This window comes from Cydia amplana, chromosome 4 (genome assembly GCF_948474715.1).
Source record: "Cydia amplana chromosome 4, ilCydAmpl1.1, whole genome shotgun sequence".
In the NCBI taxonomy this organism is placed as follows: Eukaryota; Metazoa; Arthropoda; class Insecta; order Lepidoptera; family Tortricidae; genus Cydia; species Cydia amplana.
This window is the reverse complement of record NC_086072.1, coordinates 18308758-18330496: the sequence shown is the minus strand read 5'-3', so window position 1 is coordinate 18330496 and position 21739 is coordinate 18308758. Positions and strand designations below refer to the sequence as shown.

Genomic DNA, 21739 nt, shown 5'->3' with positions numbered 1-21739 from the left:
CCTAACACAAAAAATATAATAGAGTATGTGCGGAAAGAGAATAGTCGTGGAATGTATGGAGCCCAATACATTCCACGACTCTTCTCTTTCCGAACAGACTCTATTTATAACTTTGATAATTTTGATTTGATATGTATGATATTGATTTGACAATACACGAAGGGTATTTAAGCAAGTAGGTACTTAAGCTTAGGCTTAATTTTGATTAAATAAATGATTATGCTTATGAATACAATGGCGAGATGCAAAAATCAACATCAAAACAAGTTGCAATTTTCATTGTTCAAAACAGCCCCAAATTATTCCATCACATCGAATCGGAAATCGAATAAATACTCGATCGTAATCAAATGAATCGTTTGATCGAGCATTGTCGATTAATGTCCGAATAATTGATTCCGACGAGAGCACTTGCCATCGATTGGTGGCCGATTAATTGACGAACTATAGTTTCGATTATTCGAATTGTCCCCTGGGCACGTTCGGGCGCTTCAAAATAAACTTTGATTATATTCTCGAACTGCTAAAATCGAGTTGAATATTATTGCAGCATGCCTTCCAGTTGCACACGTGCAAGCCGCGTTTTGTTAGAAAGAAACACACATATAACCAGATTGAATCAGATTTTTAACATTTAGTGAATAGAGACTCATTTTCACAGAGCCGGCGTAGCACGTAGAGGCTCTACAGGCGTAGAGGACGCGTAGCACTTGTAGCGTTGGAGTTTTCAATACCGCTACGCAGTACGCACTCATGAACCACAGGAAAAAAATTTTTTTCAGACCTATCAAGCCTTCAATTAAATATATAGTACTGTGTCGGTACATATAAATACAACCAGTACGGCTACCATCAGTTTGGCACTGACATAAACGCCGTCGAGAACGTAATTTACTTTCTATACATCTCGCTCGTACTCGCATATTAGTGCAAACGAGATGTATAGAAAATAAGTTACGTTCTCGATAGCGTAAATGTCAGTTTTGACACTGTCAGTGACTCATGGTACGGGCTCTGGGGCCTCATTCGACAAGCTACTTTTGACGTCTCGTGTTGAGCTCCCGTTGAATCTGAACAATCCTGTGTCAAAATTTGACATTAGTGATCCACAGTTAGGTGACAACCAAACCAAAACATTATAAAACTTATAAACCTTATAGTAATAAAACAAAGTAGTCGATTTTTGTTGAATTATTGGTTGTATCAAATGATAGTACCCGCACTTGATGAACATGCTATTGATTCATTTAACTGTTGAATTGAAGCGGACGCGAAATCTGACAGTTCTGCATCTCGAATAGGGGCCCAGGCCAACTTCAATTATTAAGTAACTATTATGAGTAGGTATATTTTAGGGTTCCGTACTCAAAGGGTAAAAACGGGACCCTATTACTAAGACTCCGCTGTCCGTCCGTCCGTCCGTCTGTCACCAGGCTGTATCTCACGAACCGTGATAGCTAGACAGTTGAAATTTTCACAGATGATGTATTTCTTTTGCCGCTAACAACAACAACAAATACTAAAAACAGGATAAAATAAAGATTTAAGTGGGGCTCCCATACGACAAACGAGATTTTTGACCGAAGTTAAGCAACGTCGGGCGGGGTCAGTACTTGGATGGGTGATCGTTTTTTTGCTTGTTTTGCTCTATTTTTTGTTGATGGTGCGGAACCCTCCGTGCGCGAGTCCGACTCGCACTTGACCGGTTTTTCATCTTTCTGTTTATAAGCCATCCATGTTTTTGTTTACTGTAGGGCAGTGTAAAAAAACGGAAACCTCTTAAAATATTAGTATTCCACACACTTGAAGTTCCGTTCCGATATTGGCTAGAAGCAATATGCTATCAATCGTGTGTCCGCCATATTTCACCTGCCTTGTAACGCGCGGCACGTTCTGACGTCACGGCGGAATGAAACGTCATTCTTGACGTCGAGGTGTTTTTATACCGCGCCGGTGGCAAACAAACGTACGTCTCGCCTGATGGTAAGCGATCACTGTAGCCTATGTATGTGGCAGTAACTCCAGGGGTGTTAGAGACGTAGTGTTATGAAAACCTACCCAAGAAGATGTACATAGGTCTCGTTTAAGAATGCACAGAGCCTTTTGATGAGATCAATTATATGTTTGTTATCTGCCAGTTCAGCGGTGTCATTTTAGGTGTCACGCACGAATCCGAGCCAATCGTGCAGTCTAACGCAACTAGTTGCGACCAATCGCGCGCTCGATGCGTACTCATCAACCAATCGCGTTGTAGCATTCCACTCAGACACACCAAACGAGAATGTTCTGTCGAAATTATATGAACGGGCCGATCTTTACTTTTGAACTCATTGGTAGTAAGGCTATACCGAGCCATAGAGAAAAAAATACATAGATTGCTCACTCCATACAACAGTTTTGATACCAAAAAGACTATTAGCACCGACCGGAAAGTCTAATGCTTAACTAAGACTTTCCGGTCGGTGCTACATCTATTGTCAAGTAGCAGTACCTACTGATAATTCCGCTACTCGATGCTAGATGTGGACCATGAAAATATGAATAGCCTTTTTGGTACCAAAACTGATGTATGGAGTGAGCTCTTGTCTTACTATATTTCTCTATGACCGAGTATAAAAACAAAATTCCACTCTTTGTAATAATAAACCAATTTACGTCAGTTCTAATTAAGAAAATTAAAACTTATAATTTCACGTTTAAAGTGCAAGTTCCGGAAGCTGGCAGCAACTTGTACTTGTACTATGAAATATGGTCGCCGTTTCCTTAATCATCACTAAAGTTGCACGATATTGCAAATTGCACTTTGAACTTGGAGAGAACATTGTTTTGAACAAGTTACTGTAAAATAAAATATGACACACTTTTATTCCTGAATGTACTTCTAATTTGCATGTATGCAGATCAAGTACATCTCGAGACCCTTAGTAGCAGAGAAAGCCTTAAGAGGCTTGCAGGCCAATAGGGTATTATACTGCGTTTAAAATAAATTATTTCACACAATGCATGAAATAAAGCACCAGATAATTATTAGAAAAACATAGATCGCAGTTTTTTTAAACACAAGTTCTATTTAATACATCGGATAGAAATATAAAAAGAAGTTGAGTTGACCGTGACGTCACGTTGTAATGTTTCATATAAATTCCATATTAGCAAATCGTTTTGATAGTTCCAAAAAAGAAACTGATTTGACTATTTGGAGAATACCCTATTCGAACGTACACTCATATTAGAATGATATAGGAATTATGGCATTTAGTTATTGTGCTTTTCGCTTGCGCCAATACATATACGTACAAGTGCGAGTGAAATGCACGTGAAACTGAATAACATCATTTAGATGTCATTCTGATGGCAGTTTACGTTCAAATAGGCCTGATAATCCAAAAACAAGTTCTGGGCATATATTAGGTTGTAAGTCCTAATATAATTATATTAGGTTGGTAAAGCATCGAATATTTTTGTGCTTTCCAAATTACAAAGTTTACAAATCGACTCACGTGGCAAATAGAATTAAATTGAGTTTTGTCACTAATTGTTGTATACTGAGTCGCTTTAAAATTATGACGTACCTTAAAATAGGGTGAGTAGGCGCAAAACTGACATTCAAACCTCGATAACATTTTATTTTTACATATGTAAACTGAATGGTGTATATAATAAGTGTTCCGGACGTTTGTATATTAGGTTTTATTTTATTTTGGGTAGTTCCATTTCATAACATAAACAGGAAAACCCACCTCACCCCGTAGTCCCACGTATTTGGGGTGAGTTGGGTTTTCATACAAAGGTGATTTTGGAAGATTGTTGGATCGATTTTTTTTATTATGAGTAACTATAGCTCCATTTTAAATTTGAATACATTATTTTTGTAGCAGTAGCCGTAAAAACCCACCTCACCCCCTTTCAACCCTTCTCTCCCCATTCATAACCCAACTCTCCCCGCGAACCCTACTCACCCCATTTTATGGTAGGGAAAAATAATTTGCTGTGGTTAACAGCGCTCTGAAATAAAGAAATACTTATTACACCTGTTATTGTTCTAGAAACATCATTTTAGTGATCTCTATTTGATATTTTTCAGCCATATGAAAATATTTACTTACGTAACGCTACGCCACGTAGGTGTATTTTTTCTGTTTTTTTACTGAAATATTAACAAACTATTATATATTCCATTACAACAGAAACACGTTTACCATAAAATTAATTTATTTGAATTCGGATTATTTTGCATTTATCCAATGGATATTTGGACAAAGAAAAGCCGTATAATCCCATTTTAACTCTCCAGAATTATGAGAACAACGTTTGTGAATATTATTCATGTCGACGGAATTATGAATATCATTAATATAACGCATGATTGGGAAAATATTGGGATTTACGGATTTCAGCAGTCGTAATTTACAGAATGAATGATTACGTGTGGATTTCTGTTGTGAAATTATAAAATAAACTATTTTCAGTGTTTTTTTTTATTTTTTCCACTGAGTCAAAAGTTAGAGGCTTAGCGGTAAGAGCGTACGATTTCAATCCGGAGGTAGCGAGTTCAAACACCGGCTCGTTTTCGGAACTTATGTACGATATGTCATTAGAAATTTACCAGTCGCTTTTCGGTGTAGGAAAACATCTTGAGGAAACCGGACTAATCCCAATAAGGCATAGTTTCCCCTCAGGGTTGGAAGGTCAGATGGCATTCGTTTTACTTGTCCGTACATGTTTTGTGATCGTCACGAATAAAAATCTTTATCTTATCTTATCTTATCTTTCGTAAAAACGGATGCCTACGTCAATTCTTGGGATTAGTTGCCGAACGGACCCCAGGCTTCCCGTGAGCCGTGGCAAATACGCCGGGACAGATGATGCCAGGATGAAAAAGTTATTTTTTAATTTATTAAGGATTGGTTACAATTAATTACACGAATGTGACATGTGACTCACTATAATCGGCTCGTTAGATTTGATGCTAAATACGGTGGCTACACACGACCCAAACATGCCCAAATACAAACAACTAAACACAAAAAATTTACACACACAGACGGTACACACAGAAGTCCATGGAATGCTTCATAAGTAGTGCAAACTTGCCATGAATACAGCATACACCATAAGTAGTGAAAACCATGCAAATATAGCATATGTCGGAGCACCGGCGCCGCCATAAATATGAAATAATCCTGCCAACCCTAGCGAGCGATAGGCGCAAGCCGTATTTCACCCAAATTCGCCTATTACTTACCAGTTCGGTTTGTCATACCACGTGACTCTTGGTACGATGCAGTGGAGACAACACATACAGTAGGTATTTTTGTTAGATATAAGTATATTAGTGAAGAGGCGAGATGGAACGAATGATGAATTAATAAAATTACACTCACGGATGAAAAGTAAATAGATGAGAATTTCAGCTGTTCTCAGCACCATTATAAATGTAAATTTTAAAATATAGTTTATTATAAGCTCTTTGAAGTGAACGACAACGTGGAAATTTCGATCTCACAGCGTTCATTTTACCCATACAAGGGGAACCTTGGAAAAAAGAGCGTTCCGTCTTGTAGTTTTGACACTTTTGACATGTTCTTTTGTGGTTATGCTTGGCCCTTGCCACTATCCCTAGAACTAATAGGTTTTTTTATCAGGACTTGCGCTCTATACTTCTGGAGCAGTAGAGCGATCGGGCTGTGTGAGGGAGGGTCAGGAGCCTGCACATAAACCAGATTTTTTCCGCGCCACACCTGAATTTACTACACTGGAATATTCCTACTGTGTTTGCGCTTGTGAGATCAGTTGAGCCACTCAACCTGATCTCGGTGTAGCGAAGGAAAGCTAATAGGGGTTTATCGGTGGCAAGAAATTCAGCTAGGCGCGACGAATGCCGGAGTGAGACAAGTAGCTGTGTGTCACAGCTGTTTGTTCTATTAGCCTCCCAACTAGCCTACTGTAGCTTGCGTTCATATAACACCTGTGCTGCGAAATGCCACGTTCCACAGGATATTACATGCGGCGTGAATAGGGTTAGCTTCCCGTGCTGTAGATAAAGGATATCATGTGATAAGGGCTGTTTTTGAGGCTTAGGTAATACCGTAAAGCTGAGCTAGAGTATGATGTGTGAGATACATAAACAAATACCGTTACCGTATAGTAGTTCAGTTAGCAGCCAGGTGGCATATTATGCGCGCCGCGCCGCTTTTACATATAAAACGCTCCCGCCCCGCCCGGAAAACGCGCCTGTGTGACGGAACTTTAAGCGTATGCTACTAACTGTATCAATTACTAAACTTTGTAAACTGTTAAAAGTCAAACAATAGGGTATTTAATTGAAAATAAACACTCGCTGTCAGTTAAAAAGCATTCATTTTACGACTTAAACCGATGACCCGCAGTATCGCTCCGGGCATTTTATAAAATTAAATGGCTGTCACTGTTAAAATATTAAAACTACGAGGCCGCCAGTGTCTGTTTTATGAAATATTCAACTTTCCGTACTAACGCTTTAAAGCGGTTTGGGACTATATTTAGAAGCTAAAATTATACATGAGAACTATAATACCTATGATATTAGTACGTACGTACCAAGTGGAAAAGAAAACGCAAGTCGACCACAGAATAACACAACTCTAAGATTTTTTGCCGCAATGTCGCATTCATAATTTTGTTTGTTTTATGGCAATCCTGAAAAGTTACGCGTTTCTGAGAAAAACCAAATTATGACTAACCAAAATGCGGAAAACAATACATTATGACTTAAAACTTTATGGGAAACAATAGAGACCCGTATCGCCGCACACGGCACCGCGTGGCACCTCATGGCGCCCCGCACCAGCATATTGGCGCCCGATGGTGCCCGATGGCGCTCGCGGCGCGTTTTATCTGCTTTCCGCTCCACCGAGCGGGATAAGCACATGGCTGAGCCAGGTGCGAATAGGTACGTGATTTTATATTGGATCTTTGTTTACGTATTGTAGGTAATCCGGTTTATGAAACTTTTGCGAATATATATTCAGTAAAGTTAAGCACTTACGTGTTCTGGGTTTCTATTCGGAACGGCAGACTTCAATTAAAACCTTAAAAGGTTAAAGTTGGCTCTATAGTAAAAATCACGAAAACATGTCTATAATTTTCATTTAATTTAAATATATATCGTTACCCTGGATACCCCAGCAATATCATTTTAGTATAAAATAGCTTAGTGATATAGTCGAGAGATTTAACAAGCAAAATGTTAAACAGAAGTATACTTTCAGAGTTATTCAGGCAAAACGTTAAAGCCCGCGTGATCGCTAAATCTCCCGTCGTCGGCAGTTTCGCGCGGCGCGCCATATCTATTATTTCCTTTTATTTTCTTGGCTATATGCCTCTTATTAAACAAGGATTTATTTACGACACACGTCCGTCATTTAGTCACCGACTTACAACCGTGTAAAAAACGTTACCCTTCTCCGTCAGTCGGGTAATAAAAGCAATGAAACAAAAGCAAGTTGAAAGTTCAATACATTAATCCGTATTTATAGTTGGTGTCACGAGTAACGCAACCATTAATCTGCCTTAATGCGGTCAGGAGTAATTAATAGCGCGATGACACTAGGAACACCACATCTTGTGATTTTATAGGATAATTCCTTAAACTGCGTAGACTCCATAACCAGGAAGTGGTGACACTAGGAACAACAAATCTTATGATTTTATGGGATGATTCCTCAAACTGCGTCTCCATTACCAGGAAGTGGTCGGCAAACCGCGGCCCGCGAGTTTCTTCCAGTTTCCCCAACTATTACGTTACGACCAACTACATTCATAGTTTCTTTTAATTCTATTGACTGTGTTAACCCCTGTCATAGTGAGGTAGATATCCTCAAAAATACATTAAGCTTGGATTAAAGTTAATACACTACGAAGCTAAGTTACCAATATTTATTCTGTAGTAGGCTTCAATGGCTCTTTTGCAAGTCAAAAGTAAGCTTTCACTCGTAAGGGGATATTAATACTATACCTACAGTATAATCCTACTTTTCCCATTACAACCTATTCCTCAAGGCTACCTAGTACTAAGACAATAAAGAATATTTACTTTCGTACTTACTAAGAATTGAGATAGATAGTCAATAAAACTATCCATTCTATCCTAAAAGCGAAAGTAAATCTGCTGGAAACTCTAATGTCCAACAATAAAATCAAGCAAGTTCAGTGGCGCGATACAGTGAAGCATTAATAGGTCGGGGGCACGAGTTACGTAACCATTAATCTCTCTTAATGCGGTCACGAGTAATTAATAGCCCGATGACACGGCGGACACCAACTATCAAGATTATGCGGGAACATTCCGTAAGCATATTGTCCGAAGTTTCGTACTAAGTACGACTTGTCAATCAGAAGGTTAGTAGCGTGTAATGAAATCCTTTCATGACCTACACAAGCAAAATTCTCTTAAGAATAAAGATGACGACACGATGACATGACTTGCAGTGCATCTCGCGCGTACCAACCAATCAAGTTGATTGGGAACGGGTTTTTACGGTGAAATACGCATTCATACTGCCAAGTAAGCGTGGTCAGAATCTCATTTTCTGCGGGGGTCCCTTTGTTTCATAATGTATTGTTATCATACATTAGTCCTAAAACTGAAACTGTTAGTTTTTCAGGATTTTCGTAAGGTTATCTTATTAGCTTAGGTTAGGTTTGTTTTAAGGCAGTCCTGAAAACTTATCAGCACGCGTTTCTAAACGAAATAAAATTTGACTAACGAAAATGCGGACAAACAATACATTATGACTTTAACTTTTTGGGATACAATAGAGACCCTTTTCTGGGACATGTCCCCAGTAATCTATAAATCGTTGTCACCCGAATCACTTACCTACATGAACGTGCGGTTAACCCGTTTAGCGATAAAGAATCAATTCCATTCATTCCATTCGTTCTCGTTCAATAATTACCTGGAACAAGGAGAATCGCAATTAATACCGGCTGCGGTCAACTCGAATTGTTTCAATCGATTTAGCAGACTAGCTAATACAATGTACCTATTCATTTTGAATTGATTTAGCTGACTAACTGGTCCTATATTCATTTGATACTCATGGTTAGATTAATAAGGCTTCGTCACACAGGCGCGTTATCCGGGCGGGGCGTGAGCGGCGCGTGAGCGTTTTATATGTAAAAGCGGCGCGCCTCGCTCACGCCCCGCCCGGAAAACGCGCCTGTGTGACGAATCCTTTAAAGTTATACATATGTAGTATACAAAGCAATGTACTCAAGCAGCAATATTAGCTAAGCGGGCGAGAGGTCGAAAATGATCTAAACACATATTCCTTATTGAGAGAATAAGATCTTGAGTAGCTTATTTTGGTGTATACCCATCTGTGCCCGCCCTTGTGACCACCTTCATACTCGTACAAGAGGCAGGTCAGACAGAAATTGGAATGACTTGTATGTAGCGCCTATTCCCATCTGTGCCCGGCGGGGACAGATTTTAAACATCTGGCCCACTTAGCTTATTCTAATACAGACTGTACTAATCAGTACGTATCAGTATTTAAATTAAAATGTATACTTAGGAAATACTACGCATCTTATTGCATCGCAATCAAAAACTGCCATTGCAAATAACGAAACCAGACACCTATCGTTATTTTCTAATATGTAGTTGATACTGGTATTTGGCCTGTATGAAATTTATTTCACTGTGTATATAAGGTATTCAAAAGGTTAAAAAAGATACATTTATAAATCCACAAGTATTTTAGCTACCTATACCTAACTAAACATACATTTTATTTCTCAATTTCAAATATTTCAATCATGACGGGCCAATAAAAACTAAACTTTGGAATTAATATTAAGCAAAAACAAATCGACCTAATTTATAGTACCTATGCGTGTGATATCCAATGACAATGCAGCATTTTTGCACCGTCAGCATACATATTTATCAAATAGCTTAACAATGAAGTTTTCACATAAAGCACAACTTTCCACATTTATTACAATTATACTTCTTTGAAATATGGAAAAAATTGTTCAAATGTTGGAAATGGACTTTCACGGTATTTTTTTTTTGTAGGCAACTTAAGAATGTAGGACTTCTTATAACTTATAAGTTATAAGACATCTGTTTTACTTATAGCCAAGGTGTTTTTGTTGTAGAAAAGGTGTCTGCTCCTAATAATTCTAACATTACTCTCTACTTATATGTACATGTATAGATACGTGTCAACCTACAAATAGGTCATATCAAAGAGAACTGATTATAATAGAGAGGTAAAGTCTAAGAAAAAACGTGCCCCTTAAGGTGGATATCCAAAACAGATGGCGCTGTACTGCGCCATGTTTTGCGGTCGCTGAATTGTCATACGTCAACTTTTGACAATCAGATTTATCGGAAAATGTATGGAGCTGTACAGCACCATCTCGTTGACCTGTCAAATTGGAAGCACGAAATTGTCTTACATTTTACGCATCTTAAGGCTTCGTCACACAGGCGCGTTTTTCGGACGGCGCGTGAGCATTTTATACCTATGTAAAAGCGGCGCGCCCCGCTCACGCGCCGCCCCGAAAACGCGCCTGTGTGACGAAGCCTTTACTCAATCAATGTATCTTTGGTCATATTGAGAGCTTATTTAATAATCCTTTTAAATTAAACCATAACTTTATTCTTAAACTAACAAAGACTGAAAAGATCACTATTGTAATTGGATCTCGAAATCATGTTCTAAGTTCAAATCAAAGGCCTTTCACAACCAACTCGATATCTTTGAAAAAAATCCCGGCCAAGTGCGAGTCGGACTCGCGCACGGAGGGTTCCGCACCATCAACAAAAAATAGAGCAAAAAAATCGTGTTTGTTGTATGGGAGCCCCCCTTAAATATTTATTTTATTTTATTTTTAGTATTTGTTGTTATAGCGGCAACGGAGATACATCATTTGTGAAAATTTCAACTGTCTAGCTATCGGATTCATGAGATACAGCCTGGTGACAGACGGACGGACGGACGGACGGACGGACAGCGAAGTCTTAGTAATAGGGTCCCGTTTTTTACCCTTTGGGTACGGAACCCTAAAAACTAGGAAAATATATCCAGCCAATCAAAGCACACGGCCACAAAGACGGTATCTACAGCACAATGCTAATACATTCGCAACAAAGTAATAAGGGGCGTGCCCCCGTCAGCCGCACGCGCCCATTAGGGCTGCCTTGTGGGATCGGGTATTAGCGGAAAGCGGGAAATGTTTTAACCCCATTTTACGATAGTTTTTGAGCTCTGGCGGTCTAGCATGAGTTGCGTTCTCACGCGCGAGTCCATACTTGAAGTCATCATCATCCTGGACCTTTATCCCTATTTGGGGTCGGCCTTCCTTGTCCTAAGCCTCCAGGTGGCACGGTTCCTGGTTAGGTTCTTGTCAATATTTTGTTCTTTGAGGTCTTTTTGGACCGTCGTCCACCAAGTGGCGGGGGGCCTTCCGCTTCCGCGCTTCGTCGTCGGTAAGTATAAGGCTGTTTTGACGATATGGTCTTCGGGTCGTCTTTGTATATGGCCGTACCATCTAAGGCGTTTTTCAACAACTTTCTCGTGAATAGGAGCTACTTTAAAGCTGCCTCTGACATATTCGTTCCTGACTTTATCCATTAGAGTGACGCCGGCCGACCATCTTAACATGCGCATTTCTGCAGAATGGAGTTTATTTAGGTGTTGTTTAGTAGTGGCCCAGCATTCGGAACCATGGAGTATGGCGGGTCTGATTGTATGTAACGACTCGATGTGCCATCACATCGTTAGGAACTCTTTGGAGTCGTCGAGAAAATGATGTACGGTTATTTTTCGGTCATAGTGTTAAGTAACAAGCGGGATACGTCAACCGCACGCGCCCAATAGGGCTGCCCTATGGGATCGGGTATGAACGGAGAGCAGAGAATGTACCAAGCTAATTTTACAATACTTTTTGAGCTCCAAAGCAGGGATCGGATACCGGTATTTTTTGTAATTATTTAGAAAACCAAACAGTCATATAAACATATCAAAAATACAATACAAAAGATGTACTGCAACAAAAGGTACAATAAAAAAGACCTGGAGGTTCATAAATTATAAATTATGTTAACTGTGTAAGTACAATAACTACTGCATATAGACATATCAGATAGAAAAAGCGGCCAAGTGCGAGTCGGACTCGCCCATGAAGGGTTCCGTATTTAGGCAATTTATGACGTATAAAAAAAAACTACTTACTAGATCTCGTTCAAACCAATTTTCGGTGGAAGTTTACATGGTAATGTACATCATATATTTTTTTTAGTTTTATCATTCTGTTATTTTAGAAGTTACGGGGGGGGGACACACATTTTACCACTTTGGAAGTGTCTCTCGCGCAAACTATTCAGTTTAGAAAAAAATGATATTAGAAACCTCAATATCATTTTTGAAGACCTATCCATAGATACCCCACACGTATGGGTTTGATGAAAAAAAATTTTTTGAGTTTCTGTTCGAAGTATGGGGAACCCCAAAAATTTATTGTTTTTTTTCTATTTTTGTGTGAAAATCTTAATGCGGTTCACAGAATACATCTACTTACCAAGTTTCAACAGTATAGTTCTTATAGTTTCGGAGAAAAGTGGCTGTGACATACGGACGGACAGACAGACGGACAGACGGACAGACGGACAGACGGACAGACGGACAGACAGACAGACATGACGAATCTATAAGGGTTCCGTTTTTTGCCATTTGGCTACGGAACCCTAAAAACTGCTATCAGTACTTAGGTACTAAAACAACTTACGTTTAACTATGGTTTTTAGACTAGACATCGAATTTATATTTATTTATTTATTTTATATTTTTTCGTTCTTTGCTAATTATTTCATTTCTAATTGGGCAATCTAACAGTACGCAGTCGTTACCTAAAAACACAACTGAGTCCTTCATTTCGAGTAAGTACCTATAATATAATTCGAAAAATATGGTTATTTCGAAGTTGAAAAAACCGGTTCTGATCCCTGCTCCAAAACCTTCTGTGACGACTCGACAATATGGTATATAAAGTTAAACAATTGATGTGTTGTATTTGGTCAATTATATGCACCGCCCGTGTCGTTATCAGCGGGCTAAGCATATGATTGCACCCGTCTTTTCCTAACTATGTTAATAAAAGAGGGACGGGTAGTCGGGTAGTCTATCCCGCCGCGAGATACTGTCGCGCCAATCATGATCTAGGCCTACAGTATGTCCGATATAGCAGACAACTCTTTAGTGCAAGTAGCCGCTTGTAACTTGCACCACAACATAAGTAATGCCTTACTAATGACTGTGTGTTGAGATTTTTCGCCCCCACTCATAAATATGCATTAATGATGGCCTCTCCTAAAGTTAAGTATAATTTAAATTTTACCTGTGCTGATTTAAAGTCAAATTATAAAGTTAAATGAAACAAGTTTGCTTTTGATGCATATTTTTAAGCGCAGCTATCGTGGAAACATCACAATAAGGGGTCTGTTTAGACGGTAATTTAAGAAAAGAACCTTAACCGCAGAAGAAAAGTTTGTTACTGAACCAGTGTATAATAAAAGTGCCAATACCTAAGTGGAGAGATAAGGCTAACTTGCTCTACCAATACTTTGACGGACAACATTCGTAGCACCACAGAGAAAAAGCGGCCAAGTGCGAGTCGGACTCGCCCATGAAGGGTTCCGTATTTAGGAGATTTATGACGTATAAAAAAAAACTGCTTACTAGATCTCGTTCAAACTAATTTTCGGTGGAAGTTTACATGGTAATGTACATCATATATTTTTTTTAGTTTTATCATTCTGTTATTTTAGAAGTTACAGGGGGGGGGACACACATTTTACCACTTTGGAAGTGTCTCTCGCGCAAACTATTCAGTTTAGAAAAAAATGATATTAGAAACCTCAATATCATTTTTGAAGACCTATCCATAGATACCCCACACGTATGGGTTTGATGAAAAAAACATTTTTGAGTTTCAGTTCGAAGTATGGGAAACCCCAAAAATTTATTGTTTTTTTCTATTTTTGTGTGAAAATCTTAATGCGGTTTACAGAATACATCTACTTACCAAGTTTCAACAGTATAGTTTTTATAGTTTCGGAGAAAAGTGGCTGTGACATACGGACGGACAGACAGACGGACAGACGGACAGACGGACAGACAGACAGACAGACAGACAGACATGACGAATCTATAAGGGTTCCGTTTTTTGCCATTTGGCTACGGAACCCTAAAATACATAGATTGCTCACTCCATACATCAGTTTTGGTACTAAAAGGATTATTATTTTCATAGTCGACATCTAGCATCGAGTAGCAGAATTATCAGTACTGTTACTTGACAATAGATGTAGAACCGACCGGAAAGTCTAATGCTGAACAACATAAGACTTTCTTGTCTTACTATATTTCTCTATGGTAGCACATTAATTTTGTATTACGCAGAAGGGTGAATCAACTTTTAGAACACTGCGTTACCGTACAAAATGTAACTTTTATATCATCAAGTTGTTAATTTATTGTGGTAATTAAATATTTACGTATCTAATAATGCCCGCGTAATCAAAAAAGTAAAAAAAAGCGGCCAAGTGCGAGTCGGACTCGCCCATGAAGGGTTCCGTATTTAGGCGATTTATGACGTATTAAAAAAAAACTACTTGCTAGATCTCGTTCAAACCAATTTTCGGTGGAAGTTTACATGATAATGTACATCATATATTTTTTTTAGTTTTATCATTCTCTTATTTTAGAAGTTAGGGGGGGGGGGGGACACACATTTTACCACTTTGGAAGTGTCTCTCGCGCAAACTATTCAGTTTAGAAAAAAATGATATTAGAAACCTCAATATCATTTTTGAAGACCTATCCATAGATACCCCACACGTATGGGTTTGATGAAAAAAAAAATTTTGAGTTTCAGTTCGAAGTATGGGGAACCCCAAAAATTTATTGTTTTTTTTCTATTTTTGTGTGAAAATCTTAATGCGGTTCACAGAATACATCTACTTACCAAGTTTCAACAGTATAGTTCTTATAGTTTCGGAGAAAAGTGGCTGTGACATACGGACAGACAGACAGACGGACAGACAGACGGACAGACAGACAGACATGACGAATCTATAAGGGTTCCGTTTTTTGCCATTTGGCTACGGAACCCTAAAAATCAACATGGTTTTTGAAAAATCGATTTTTTTTAGTAGTCTAGGGACACGAAATCAGTGTTCTAAAAGTTGATTCACTCAGAAACGTCAGAAAGCAATAATATAAGGTTTAGAAAAGTGGAAAGACCAATTGGTCCTATCCCGGATTCGCCATTTATTCCTAAGCATTCGTAGTAAGGTACCTGCACTAAATAAGGCCTTTCGATTTTTAATTTATACTTTTTCGTATGTTTAATATTTGTCTATGGTAACCAGCGGACATAGATGCATAATTTGACACTTTAAAACAAAATAATATGAATGCACACTTCAAAGTTTTTTATGCCATTTTTAATGTTGCCAAAGGTCAGATTTACTGACATCTGTCAACCAATCAATATTAAAGGTTACCAGGTCATATTAAGTTTGACCGATCAAAATGGCCGCTTATAAACACTATCGATTGTTTTTACCAACGTGGGTCGTTACAAAATTGAACTTTATTTCAAGTGCAATGAGGTTGCATACACATTGGAAAGGATGTTGTGTGTAAGTGGTTATCAGTGTCGTAACTCTGGCCGAAGCCATAACAATCTGACAAGGGCACTGAAGCCTGCTGCGATACAGCTACACTTAAGAGCAATTAATACGGGTAAACATTGCGTGGAAAACTTACAAAGTGTATGAAAGTAATAACACATCTTTTACTTTTCTTAAAATAATACTTGTATATATGTTGGTAACTTTTACAAACTTATAAAAACGGCCGCCGTTGTTTTTTTTTTTTCAATGGGCCGATCGATTTTAAAAACAAATTATGTATGGTAATCTTTATATCGCTAGCTTAATGTAAAATTAAATATTCCCGGCTTAACCACGTTATTTTGTTTCGTTTAAATATATCTTTACGGATATTACGAACATTATGAAAACAGAAGTTATTGTTTTGTAAGTAACAATCTACAGATTCACATTAGGAAAATAAGGCCAACTACCCAAGTACACATTTATCGGCATCCTAATTATCAGATATTGGCACCAAGTCCTGTAGAGTTTACAACTACAAAGTTCAAACACGATTGAGTAAGCCTATAATTGGAAGCATGCCAAAGGTATACATTTCAGGCCTTATTTAAGAATATATTCGAAAAATGTATTCTAGTAATATAGATATGACAATTCTGTTAAGATAGCATACGTATATAATTGTATCCTGGGCAATTGAATGACTTGAATCCTAAACAAAATAGGAGACAAATTAACATCTTTTATCAACAAATCTATAAATATCCAAGCAAATAAATCATTAGAAAGACAAAACAATGCTTTTTATTATAGAAATAGCTGAATATGTTTGTTATATATTATTTCAAACGCTTATTTAAAACGGTTACCATAAGACCGTCGATAATTAAACGTGGATCAAAAGTACCCAGTTTTATTACCAATATATTCCGCGTATAAACTAAACGTGTTTAATAATAACAAATAATAAATGCAATTAAACGAAGTACCGACATGATAAGCGTCATTATTGAGCTCAGCAAAACCATTTTCATTCACAACAAATGTCTCGCATTAATTATATTATTTTATTCATAAACATGGAACGATAATATTAATGAGCAACATGAATGATTATTAATAACAAGTGTTCGGCTACCTCGCACAACGTATCAGCATTGCGATACAGCGAGGAAATGTACATGTACAATGCCTCAAGGGCCTGTTTTAGATTTAAGCTAGTTAGGGTTCCGTAGCCAAATGGCAAAAAACGGAACCCTTATAGATTAGTCATGTCTGTCTGTCTGTCCGTCTGTCCGTCCGTATGTCACAGTCACTTTTCTCCGAAACTATAAGAACTATACTGTTGAAACTTGGTAAGTAGATGTATTCTGTGAACCGCATTAAGATTTTCACACAAAAATAGAAAAAAAAAACAATAAATTTTTGGGGTTCCCCATACTTAGAACTGAAACTCAAAATTTTTTTTTTTTCATCAGACCCATACGTGTGGGGGATAGGTCTTCAAAAATGATATTGAGGTTTCTAATATATTTTTTTTCTAAACTGAATAGTTTGCGCGAGAGACACTTCCAAAGTGGTAAAATGTGTGTCCCCCCCCCCTGTAACTTCTAAAATAACAGAATGATAAAACTAAAAAAAAAATATATGATGTACATTACCATGTAAACTTCCACCGAAAATTGGTTTGAACGAGATCTAGTAAGTAGTTTTTTTTTAATACGTCATAAATCGCCTAAATACGGAACCCTTCATGGGCGAGTCCGACTCGCACTTGGCCGCTTTTTTTTTAATTTCTTTTAGTACTGTATATATCTTTTTTGTAAATAAATGATTATTTTTCATAACAAGTGTTGGTAATGCGATATGATTAGGGCCACCTGCAGCATTCACTAACCTGGAGTTACCATGGTTTACAGTACAATATGACACTGGGTTAACAGTTTAACCGGTTAACCCCGGGTTAGTGGGATGGTGCAACTGGGGCTTAGTCACTAAACTTATCTATTCCTCAACTCGATAGCTGCCACAAACTTTTCCCTATGACCTAGATTTACTGAATCTCACCTAGATTTACTAGCACTCTAAGGCCCACTTGCACCATTCCACTAACCCGGGGTTAACTGATTAAACCTGGAGTTACCATGATTACCAGTACAATTTGACACTAGGTTAACGGTTTAACAGCTTAACCCCGGGTTATTGGGATGGTGCAAGTGGGCCTAAGTTAAGCCTTCTATCTTGTATTGTTCCGTCATAGAAAACTAAGACATTTATTATGCCTTAGAAATTTATCATGACCTAGTAGATCTAGAAAAATAAAATTAATTTATTAGTGTCGTAAATAAAAGAGAGTTACATATGTACTTAAACAGTAATATAAGTGGGTAAATAAAATATCGTGGTATTTGTAATGGTATTATAGGGTAGGTATTATCGCATACAACTATACAAATCAAAATTATATTTTTTTGACCATTTTGTAGTTTGAATTTACCTACTTTTTCTTTTGAATCCGTATACTTAAATAATTAGGTATCTCTAAAATGTAGAAGTAGCATAGAGTGACTGGTAATTACGAAAGAAACACCTGAAAGTTAAATATCCAGCCAGGTTTTTTGAAATGCTATTTTATATGGTAGTTAACGCCATATAATAGCAACTCACTGGCGTTCAAAGGGATAAAAGCGCGGAGGCCCTTTTGTTTCGTAAAATAAGCGCAATAAAGCGGAGCAGAGCTTACATAATGCTATTATTGATAGTGTCAGGGGCTGCGATAAGCCCCGCGCACTAATTCCTTTAATTAACCGCTATTTGTGTCGTTCCTTATAAAAATAACCGTGCGGCGATCGGCGCTTATGACAAGAAGCGTGACTTTTGTATAAGAGCATTGGTTATAATATAATAGCGTAAGCGACTAAAGATGTAAGGTTCCTTTTTATACGAGCCTACACATTTTGTCAGAATAACCCGATTGGAGTTTATGCTTAAATGGTGGCCTTTATTGGAAAAATATGTAGCAATGTTAGGGTGTTTACATACAAAGTGGTATGAATGCTATGATACTCGTACCTAATATTTATTATTGTTAATTTTAGGCCAATTCTGTAGCTAAAATGATTTATTTTTCTTTAGTTGGAAGAACTAACCTAAGAACCCTTTTATGAACGCCTGTAACGTACAATCCCAATTGCCGAAGTTACTGTTATTCTAAAGCCCTTTCTGACTGGCCTAAAGCCGCCAGTCGTGACCAATAAGCTTTCAGCGTGAAAAGGCACTTAAAACTAAATTGCTTACGAGAAACATCGTGTGCTACGAGCAAAGCATGATTTATACAATAATTAACTCGCAGTGAATGTACCGCCTTTATAGCAAAATATATTTAAGACCTCGAAAGACTTCTAGTTATGAGTATAGGTAGAATCTGTGCGGAAAGAGAAGAGTCGTAGAATGTATTGGGTCCCATACATTTCACGACTCTTTACTTTCCGCACAGACTTTATAACGTTTGTCAATGAAAAATGCCTAATTCTAAGGTCAATTTGTATGGGAAAATGGCAACATTTGTATAGAACGCACATACACTGCACAAAAAAAAATACAAATTGATGGACTCAATTGACAGTTAGCTGTAATAAATCGCCGTATAATTTTATATTATAGCAGGCACAAGCATATTCAGTTGTATCAATACAAAAATGTTTGTGCCGCAGAGTGTGCACCGGTGGAATCCCCCCTTTATGTTTAACATGGATAATCACTTCTTATCCAACGTTTCTTCTTTCTCAAATTATTTTTGATAGTTTAAGGAAGGCGGTACATTAATGAAGAAATTATAAATCATGTTTTGCTCGTTGCGTTCTACACCGTGAACTCATTCTGGCTTCCATAATATTTATAAATGTATGAGTCTTATCATTATGCATTTTTCCTTTGCACTATTTGCCCTGGATTCGCGGTCGCTTGCTTATCTCTTCCTTTCTGTAGAAATGTTTTAGTTATGACTTTACCCGCACGTTGTTTTTAATATTAAAGTAGTTTTCTAAAGTAGTTATTCCTTTAAGCCGCTGGAAGCTTTAAAGATTAAGATTTACTTGTGTTCTAGTGATAAGAAGTACAACTCTCGGAACTTATACCCTTCTTTAACCTGGGGTCTTACCAATGATGTCCTTATTGCGATTCTGTTTAGGACCTAAACTGAATTGCTAAGGGACGGAGTTATGCAACTAATATAGCTCCGTCCTTTTTAGCGATTTCGTTTAGGTCCTAAACAGAATGGCAATAAGGACATCATGGTAAGGCCCCTGAGCTGCGCGAGACTTGTATTGTAAGTACCCCCTTTTTACTAGAGCCCACGGATATTTTTAATTTCATGCAAATCGTTTTAAAATAGTCACAATTATTAGTTTTAAAAAAGCCCAACGTTGATAGTGTTTCGGTGACACTCCCACACTCTGTTACGGCAAAGTCTGTGCAGGGTAAGCATGGTGGTTTAGTGGGTAGGGCCAAAATCTCCCCCTCTCACGACAGGAAAGGGGAAAGGAGCGACGAGTCCCAAACACCGTGCATAAACGCGTTCCCACTCCGTCAAAAAAAAGGGTAAGCATGGTGTGTCTACTTAGATATGCGAAGTAAAACTCAGTAAAACTGTGTTAAATGCTTCCCACAATACCTATATTTAACCCCCCGTTTCACTAAGCCTCCCCCCACTTAGTACACCTGTCACGTTCCCCGGATCACCCTTTGTCGGGAACTTTCTTAATTGTTTCGTGACGATTCCAGGATTATGCGCAGCGTCAATTGTTGACTCGGCGGTCCTTTGTTTTAATCCCTCATTTGTTTTAAAAGTACGAATTGTTTTTATGTTTGTAAGCGGCTTTTGTTTTCATTGTTTTGATGTATATATGACACCGTAAGATTGTGAACCCGTACGGTTACCCTCAGTTTGTCACTGACATAAACGCCGTCGAGAACGTAATTTACTTTCTATACATCTCGTTTGCACGAGTATGCGAGTGCGAGCGAGATGTATAGAAAGTAAATTACGTTCTCGACGGCGTTTATGTCAGTAACAAACTGATGGTAACTGTACCGTTAGTTTATAAACTAACGTAGGTTAGATTAGGTTAGATTATAATCTCCCTACCTTCAATTTATAATGTAACTAGCGAGATTATAATATGACGAGTGTTTACAATTTTACGGTGACATAATATATACATAAACAAAACACCCACCCACACACCCACAGGCGTTTTTATGTTTGTGTGTATATTTGTCCGCGATTATTATGTACCTAGGTTACTTTGACACTATAAAAGTCATCTTTGGCTATGGACATAACAATTCAAACTATATATAAAGGATAATTGGTTATTCAAATAAGTTAACACATTCATAGCTAGCGCCAGCTAAGCGTATTGTAGCGCAAACCCCGTATCTAGCGAAAAGCGCCCACGAACACAGAACCCGCCTAGCGGGTCGCTGGCAGTGAATGCGTTAAACACTAAATCATAAGTCATCAATGCCTGACTCTATTAGCAATTGTGTTATCGCGTGTTAAAGTAATGGCTAAATGAGTTCGCGAACGAAACATTTTGATTAGGATCTCATAAACGAGGAATTAATTCAAGACTAATAATTAAGTCAATTAATATTGAATTAGCTACTGCTACTGTTGATTCATGTTTCTCTAGCTCTTATGATAACACGCGGGGCAATTATGAGACAAGAAGCCCCATTCGAACTTACATTTTGACATCAAAAGTAGGGTTTGAGATCCGGATATCCAAATATCCGAAATATCCGGATATCCGTCAAATCTAATATCCGGATATTTCGGATCTCACGGATCCGTTAAATATTGCATTGGTCGCGTTATTGGTACGCGATAACGTCATAAAATAAATACAAATATTGCTTAAACTAAACAGTAGTAACAGTAACAGTCTTAAAATTAGCTACCTGCATGCCTCCTGACTGGAATAAGGGTAATTATTTGTATGTTTTCGCTCAGTCGCCTTTGGGTCGTTTACCTGGAACATCATTAGTGCTTGTGCGTGT

The 21739-nt window shown here is 37.9% G+C and overlaps 1 protein-coding gene and 1 long non-coding RNA gene across 3 annotated transcripts in view; one reads left to right on the top strand and one right to left on the bottom strand.

Moving 5' to 3' along the window:
• Positions 1 to 21739, top strand: part of LOC134647354 (uncharacterized) — a 444045-nt gene that overhangs the window by 563 nt on the left and 421743 nt on the right. The gene's annotated exons all lie outside the window — the stretch shown is intronic.
• Positions 1 to 21739, bottom strand: part of LOC134647345 (syndecan) — a 518229-nt gene that overhangs the window by 289771 nt on the left and 206719 nt on the right. The gene's annotated exons all lie outside the window — the stretch shown is intronic.